Genomic DNA, 8,429 nt, shown 5'->3' with positions numbered 1-8,429 from the left:
TATACCATACACAGTCACAGAAGAAGGAAGCGAATCCTTGAATTTATTTCACACTTTTGTGCAGGTCTATTTTTCAATTAAATTTTTTTAGTAATCACTGCAGAAATCCAGCTCATTGCAAACAAGTTTAATAACATATTCTTGCAACTGAGAACATTTGGAGACAGAAGTTGCACCAAGACAATTCATTCTTGGGCCCTCTACCACATAATGGGGCTTGTTTACTAAGGGTCGCGGATCGCACTTTCATCAGACTTTACATAATTTTCAGGTTTTGCGCGTCTTTGATAGGTATTAAACAGGGGATTGTGGTGCACGCGATCGGTTTTTGGCGCAGCTGCGCTGGCTTTCTTGCGACAGAGGTTGGGTGAGGGCGATACAACGGATTCAGACTGAGCAGTGGATTTAACATTCAGATTGTGTCACAAGAACAAGCACTTCCATGCACCAGGAAGAAGAAGGTGAACTCTGTCGGACCTGAGCGGGGAAGATAATGCATCATAAATGATGTCCCTTAGGAACAAGATAGCTGTCTTTGGATACGACCACCTCTGCTGCAAGTGATTGCACAAAGAAACAAATAGTTTTTGCATATGAAATGTCCGGGAGTTACTGCATGTCCCACAGCCGTCCTGTGATAATGAATGCTAAATCCAGGTGGTCAGACAGGGTTCAATACCGCATGCGTGGCCACTACTGCAAGAGAGCTGGGGCCGGTCGTATCCAATGACAAGTGACAAAGATGGTGCTGATGGATGGACTTCAGTCGATCAATAATTAATAAGCTATAGATAAGAAATCAAAATTGTGAAACCTAAGAAACCTATTTGGAGTGGTGACATCACTATCCTGTGCCTCTATGCCAAGCTACTGAAGACAGGAAGAAGCCTGCTGGGAGGTGAGTAATAATTTTTTGTTGTATTGTTATATAATAAAGACTGGGGTAGAGGTGCATGGCATTATAAAGACTGGAGCAGAGGCACAGGGGCATTACAAAGACTGGGCCAAAGGAGTGGGGGCATTATAAAGACTGCTGGGAGGCTTCTGTATATTTTTTATTAATAATGGGAGATTGCTTTTGAGATGCCATTTTTATGAATGGGGAAGCTGCTGATCATTTAATTAGTGAGGGAAAACTGCTGCATATTTCATTAATAAAGGGAGGCCGTTGTATATTTCTTTAATGAGGAGAGGCTGCTGAACATTAAGTTAGTGAGGGGAGGCTGCTTCATTTTCATGAATAAGGAAAGGATGCTGTATATTTCATGAATGAGGGGTAGCTGCTGGGGATTTAATTAGTAAAGTGAGGCTGCTGCATATTTCCTGAATAATGGAAGGCTGATGCATATTTCATGAATGAGAGGAGGATTACATGAATGGGGAAGCTGCTGATCATTTAAAGGACATCTACCACCACATTTAGGGGTATTAGACTTTCCCAAAATGGATGCTTGCGGTAATGGGGGACTCCAGCTGGCATGCTCTGGGCCGTCCTCTATACCGAAATATGCAGTTATAAACACTGGCTGTCGTGTGACGTCACTGGCTGTCTCCAGCGCTTTCTGCCAGCGACGTAGATGAATATTAATGAGGGGGCGTGCATAAATTATGTTCTGACGGAGCCAGGAGGCACTCGCCTAGCCGATTGGTGAGCGCCTCTGGCTTATTTGCATAAAGTTTATAACTGCATATTTCGGTATAGAAGACGGCACAGAGACCGTATAGAGAGCATGCCAGCAGGAGTCCCCCATCACCCAAAAGGTAATGAGCATCTGTTTAGGGATAGTCTACCACCCCTAAATGTCATGGTAGAAGTCCTTTAATTAGTGAGAGGAAGCTGCTACATTTAATTAGAGGAGGCTGTTGAACATTTCATGACTGAGGGAAATCTGCTGGACATTTAACTAGTAAAGAGAGGCTGCTGGAAAGAAAGGGGGAGGCTGCTGGACATTTCATGGATGAGGGGAAGCTGCTGATAATTATATTAGTGAGGGGAGGCTTCTGCATATTTCATCAATGTCCTTTAAGGTTATCACAATTTACATTCAGTTTGTTGAAATTTAAGTAATAAATGTAACTTGTTTATTTATGATGGTAAATTTTATCTTCCTGCTTTCTGCATTGCCAGTTAATTGCAGTGGTTTCCCTAGATGTAAATTACAGTCTAACTATTCCATATTCTCTGCGTTATTCAGATTTCTGTAAACTTTCCCTGCTGGATCAAGACTAATTTATTGTAGCTGGATTCCATCTGCCTAGCAAATATTTTGTCATCTCCCTGCACTGTTCCTGTCCAAGTAGTATTTACCATCTGCTAGACATGGCACTTTTTGGCATCACAGATATAGATCCGTCTTTCTCTCTGTCGATTGCTCCGAAATCCAAATAAACATTTCTTGGCATTCATACAGTGCTTCTCCTGCTATTTCAATTATTAGCATTTTTTTGAGGAAGAGGTAAACAAATGACTATGCTAAGTCTCTTCAAGGCATTAAAGGTTAAAGAAGAAAATAAGGGAATAATTACTCCCAGTATTGGACATCCACCTAAACTTCATTACACCTGCATTGCACATATGCCTTTCTGCCTTTTCTAAGCATTTGCATTACATTATAATTGTGTGTTTTAATTTACCTGGCTTTCTGACAGAATCCTCTGTGTAGTCCCAGGGGTTGGGCTTTGGTTTGGATGCATTTCAAAAAACAACATGTGACTTGTCTGTGGTGCAGACTGCTCAGCTCTCAGCCCCCACCTTTGTTCTCCTTTATAGCTCCTCCCTCCCCCACTGATGTCAGCTCACCACCCAGTGAGCTCTGTACCTGTGAAGGTGGGGCTGAGAGCTGAGCTGAGCAGCACAGACAAGTATAGTGTTGTTTTTTGAAATGCATCCAAACCAAAGCCCAACCCCTTGGACTTAACAGAGGATTCTGTAAGGGTACAAGGTAATTTATAACACACAATTATATTGTAATGCAAATGCAGAAAGGCATGTGCAATGCAGGTGTGATGTCCCTGGTGCCAGATTCCAGATTAGCACTTGAAGTGGTAGGTATAAGAAGGCAATACCGAGCAATGCCGGAGCTTATTTTTGTTAGTGTTTTAAACCGCTGTGTTGCGGTTTAAAACACTTTTTAAACTTTATAGCCGAAGCTGCTTCGGCGCACGGAGGTACACACTCGGCGCACCATGCGCGCGACCGTGCGCGCACCTACATAGGAAGTGAATGAGAGCCGTGGGCACGGTTGCGCGCATGGTGCGCCGAGTGCGTACCTCCGCGCGCCGAAGCAGCTTCAGCTGTAAAGTTTAAAAAGTGTTTTAAACCGCGATACAGCGGTTTAAAACACTAACAAAAATAAGCTCCGGCACCAGCTCACCCTGAGCTGGTGCTCGGTAGTTCCCTCTTATACCTGCCACTTCAAGTGGTAGGTTTCCTTTAACATAGAGTGTGCAACACAATTCTATCAGACAGTGCATGAAAAATGTGGCGCCCCTTTATGTGCAGAATTTTGTGTTGCATTGGGAATAGTGCAGCCGAAACACATTATAAATACATGTGCAAGCTGTTCACTGAAAAGAACATGCCAAGTCAGACAAAAAATAGTTTCAGGGGCTTTAATAAACCTGGGCCAATGTCTTCAAATAAATCAAGGAAAAAATAGGGTACTTGCTAATACACCTGGGTGAAAAATCTGTTGCTCAGTCTCCACTTGTTTTGATGCACAGGTGCCTAGACGGCCAGCCAAGGACCCAAGTTCATGGAACAAAAATCTTCAAAAATGGCCCAGCAACCAAAGTTAAAATCCACTAATCTTTATTGTATAAATGTTTAAAAAGTCCAATGCAAAAAACTAACGCGTTTCAGGAGTTTATCTCTTAATCATGGTTGAGGGATAAACTCCTGAAACGTGTTTGTTTTTTGCATTGGACTTTTTAAACATTTATACAATAAAGACATGTGGATTTTAACTTGTGATGCTGGGCTGTTTAAGATTTATAAATACCTGTTTATCAATTTATTGTATACATCATATATTATATATATACGAGAACTTTTGTTAAATTATTCCAAGATTATATCGGACTTGATTATTGGCAATTAGTGCCTCTCTGACCATTGGAATACATTATAAGGATACTGGGGTTTCTGTAGACCAGTTTATTGTCAAATTTAAAATGTATCAAATAAAATACTATAAATTGTGATAGTCTGCAAAAAAAATCCATCTCACTATTGCGATTGATACGGTATTTAGAGAAGGAACAAACACTGCACCTTTTATATACACATCATCTATCCTTCCCAACTCATTTACTTTGCATATGATTCTGTTCAACGCCATTAACCCAATGACTGTTCCTGAGCATTTACTCAAGGTAGATGGGGGGGCTTGAGAGAACCTGTCAATATAAATAGTTTTAAGCCATCAGTAAGAGTAGCCACCAAAAAAGGAATCATTGATCATAAAATCTGAAAATACATCCTGGGACATCGGACATTGCAACCCCATGTTTCGGGCTGCTTCTTTTAACTCTTTTTTTTCACAGCGATCTTGGCATGTCAAGATTAAAGAAGACAAGCAGTGGGATCCTGTAGAAGATGACTATAGGTATGTATGTTTAGGTTAATTTAGTTTAATGTTAAAGGAAACCTACCATCTCTTATCTACTTGTTCATGGTGGCAGGTTCCTCTAATAAATGCCATTGCAGCTATTTTTAGGGCTAATCTTTCAGTGCTGATAATTTTGGAAATGTTTTATTGCTCTAATATGCAAATTAGTAAAAGAGGCTACAGGGGAGTGGAGTAGCCGGAGATGAAGCTACACAGCATGGCTACTTCACGCTACTGTAGCCTCTTTCACTAATTTGCATATCAGGGCAATAAAACATGTACAAACTTATCAGCCACTGAAAGATTAGCCCTAAAAAGGGCAATGGTGGCATTTATTAGAGGAACCTGCCACCGGATCTACCTATTAAGGAGATGGTAGTTTTTCTTTAACCCCGTAACGACCGGGCCCTTTTTTGTTTTTTCATTTCCTTTTTTCCTCCCCACCTTTTAAAAATCTATAACTTTTTTATTTTTACACTTAAAGAGCTCTGTGAGGGCTTGTTTTCTGCATAACAAATTGCACTTCATAGTGATGGTATTGAATATTCCATGGCGTGTGCTGGGAAGCAGGAAAAAAATTCCAAATGCAGTGAAAATGGCGAAAAAACACATTTGCGCCGTTTTCTTGTGGGCTTGGATTTTACGGGTGTGTGCCCCAAATGACATGTCTACTTTATTCTTTGCGTCCGTACGATCATGGGGATACAAAATTTGTATAGGTTTTATAATGTTTTCATACATTTACAAAATTTAAAAGCTCCTGTACAGGTTTATTTTTTATTTTGCCATCTTCTGGCGCTAATAACTTTTTCATACTTTGGTGTACGGAGGTTTGGGTGATGTAATTTTTATGACGTTTTCAATGCTATCATTTTTAGACGACTGGGGAGGGACGTTCTTCAGCAAGATGCCGGCGCCCATGCGCTGCCATCTTTTTGAAGCCACCGGCTTTGCCAGCGGTGATCGGCGGGAATGACTTACCGGCTATGAGCCCTCTCCATTTACCCGCACCCGACGTGCGCCGTACTATTATGGCGCGCGTCGTTAAGGGGTTAATGGTTGATTTCCTTTAAAGGGGTTGTACCAACTTTAAAAGTTATTCCCTATCCACAGTTGGTGTCTGGTAGGAGTGTCGGAAATTGCAGAGCACAGTGCTTGGCTATCTCCAGCACTCATATACTATTGAATGGAGTGGCAAGAGGCACGGCCACTCTACCCATTAGTGGGTAGTGCTGTTCTACCCATTAGTGAGAATAAAATTCTCATTCTCCGGATTTCTGGGATTGCTGCCGTTCTAATGACTGATGTCCCAGCAATTGGACCCTCACTGATCACCTTGTTATCCCTTATCTCATTGAATTTGAAAAAAAATTTAAGCTGTGTGGCGCATCATGGGCGTAGCCGCAAGAGTACCCTCTACTACCCACTTTCACAGACGGAGCATGGCACTGTCATTTAAGACTGCAAGGGAAGTGGTAGGTGGTAAAATTAGGCAACAGAGTGATCACCAAATCTAGTGCCAACAACCAGGATGCTCCAAAATGCATATTTGAACAGAAATAAAAATAAAGGTGCACTTAAAGTTGTATTCCCATGAAGACAAGACTCTTAAATATACTTAGGATAACAAAATAACACATTCTATAATTTACTGTTATTAACAAAAGTAGAGCATTTCACAAATATAATTCCAACCTGTCTCTATCAGTCCTGGTGTATGCAATTTTGGTTGTCCCTGGATACGACCATAAATCTTCTGACTATGCTGAGATTCTTCTCATGAATAGCTTCTCTTGTCTGCACACTGCAGTGCTCTCTGCCCCTTCTTCCTGCACTGCAAGACCAGCTCAGACACAGGGACTTCCTGCCAGCCAGCAGCAGTGTGCAGAGACTTACTTTACAAGCTACAAACAGATAAGGTCTTCCATGAAAGTTCCCAAAATGCACAGTATACTCGTGGCTCCTTAGAGCTCAGTACAGAATGATGTTTCTTCTGGATAAACCATTCGTTGATGTATCATCTCTTGCAAATCTTTAATATCACTAGAGAGGGGAGACGCACATGTGAGTTGGGGGCAATCATTATTCACAAGCAGATGGAGGTGTATAATGAGTTTGTGCTCCTAGCGATAAGTTTTAAGCAGGTAGAATTTCAATGCATTTGTGGTCTTCACATGAGCAGAGGAATCATAATCAGGATAATATGAGAATGCTATAAAATGTGAATTATTTAACATTTTCAGATGAAAGTTTCCAAGATTGGATCCATTGCGGTATAACCTTTACAATGGACTTTATCCTGTTAACACCGTTCTCATTAGATTTTTTATTTGATCATGAGAACAAGGCACAGCAGTCAATAGGTTAATTATAGTTCATTGCTTTTCAGCATGATTTACAGAGTTTCTTGTGGTTCTGTAGTAGATAATTGATGACTGTTAGATAGAACCGCATACTCACCTAACAGAGTAAGGCCGGCTGCACACAAGCATGCTTGGTCTGTGGAAGTCAGAATCCATAGACCAAGCACAGAACAGTTGATGGGACTCTTTGCATCATAGTGAACTGTGCATGCTGGCTGCAAAGCTACCGCCATCTTATTGGAGATCGTCGCTCCCCTTGACGTCATCGGGTGGCGATCAGTTGGCATGACAGCCTCTTCCGAAGACCCGAGGCTGTCTGGATTTAACCCATTCCTTACTATGTGCACATTGTAATGTATGAGGATAAAAATCCCCATATACCATATGCCATAATGTAGTTTGGCAGTATGTGATAGGATCAATCAGACAACCTAGGTTTAATGTCTGAAAAATAGTCTGAAAAATAGTATAATACATAGACCAAGCACAGTACCGTTGGTGGGACTCCTCGCATCATTGTGAAATATGATGCAAGGAGTCTGTGCATGCTGGCTGAACAGCAGCTCTGCCATGATACTAATGTTCTGCTGAACTACAGGAATCCTTACATCAGATATAACAATGAAGCAAGGACTCCTGTCCCCTACAGACAGATCACATTTGTGTGCAGCCAGCCTTACAGCAGGATTCCCATCCCCCCCCCCCATTACTATATAGCATGTATTTTTCTTACGTATCTATCCAAATTTATCAGCCTAATCTATGTACATGAGAAATAACACATTTGCATGGCATTATGGGATTAGCTCTGATATTTGCTTGCTAGTAACATGGAATTCAGCAGAGAAGTAAAAGATTAAGAAAAAAGTGCAGATTAGGAAGAAAATTAGGAGATTAAGAGTCCAAGTAAGCGGAAAAAGACGGATTTACCCTTGATAAGATATATTACAAGGTTAGTCAGCAGTGACGTAACTAGAAGAGGCAGAGCCCCATAGCAGGCTTCTGATTGGGCCCCTTTTCCCACTTAACAATTATATGTATTTGTACACTCACACATGCAAGTTACAATCACACATTTATACACTCATGCGCACACATATGGAGCATATACACACACATACTGTGTCATATACAAGCATACAGAATATATACACACATACAGCATATATAGACACCGTATACACATAAAGCATATATACATCACATATATGTTATATATGCAACACCCCTGCCAAAGCATAGGCAAGGTGGTTTCACCCTCTCCATGTTAGGAGCTGTTATCACCTCTCTAGGAGGTCTCTAAGTACTGGAGAACTTAGTGATTGCAGATATAGCCACTGCCTGGTAAGGCAAGAGCTAAGCATGCTAGATGTTATTGTCCAATGATATTCTTTGTAATATTGTAAAGTAAGCTGGAAGCTAGTTGGAGGGAGTATAAGGGAGTATAAAAAATGCC

The sequence above is a fragment of the Engystomops pustulosus genome, chromosome 10 (assembly GCF_040894005.1).
Source record: "Engystomops pustulosus chromosome 10, aEngPut4.maternal, whole genome shotgun sequence".
In the NCBI taxonomy this organism is placed as follows: Eukaryota; Metazoa; Chordata; class Amphibia; order Anura; family Leptodactylidae; genus Engystomops; species Engystomops pustulosus.
The sequence above is the reverse complement of the archived record's forward strand: the minus strand, read 5'-3'. Positions refer to the sequence as shown.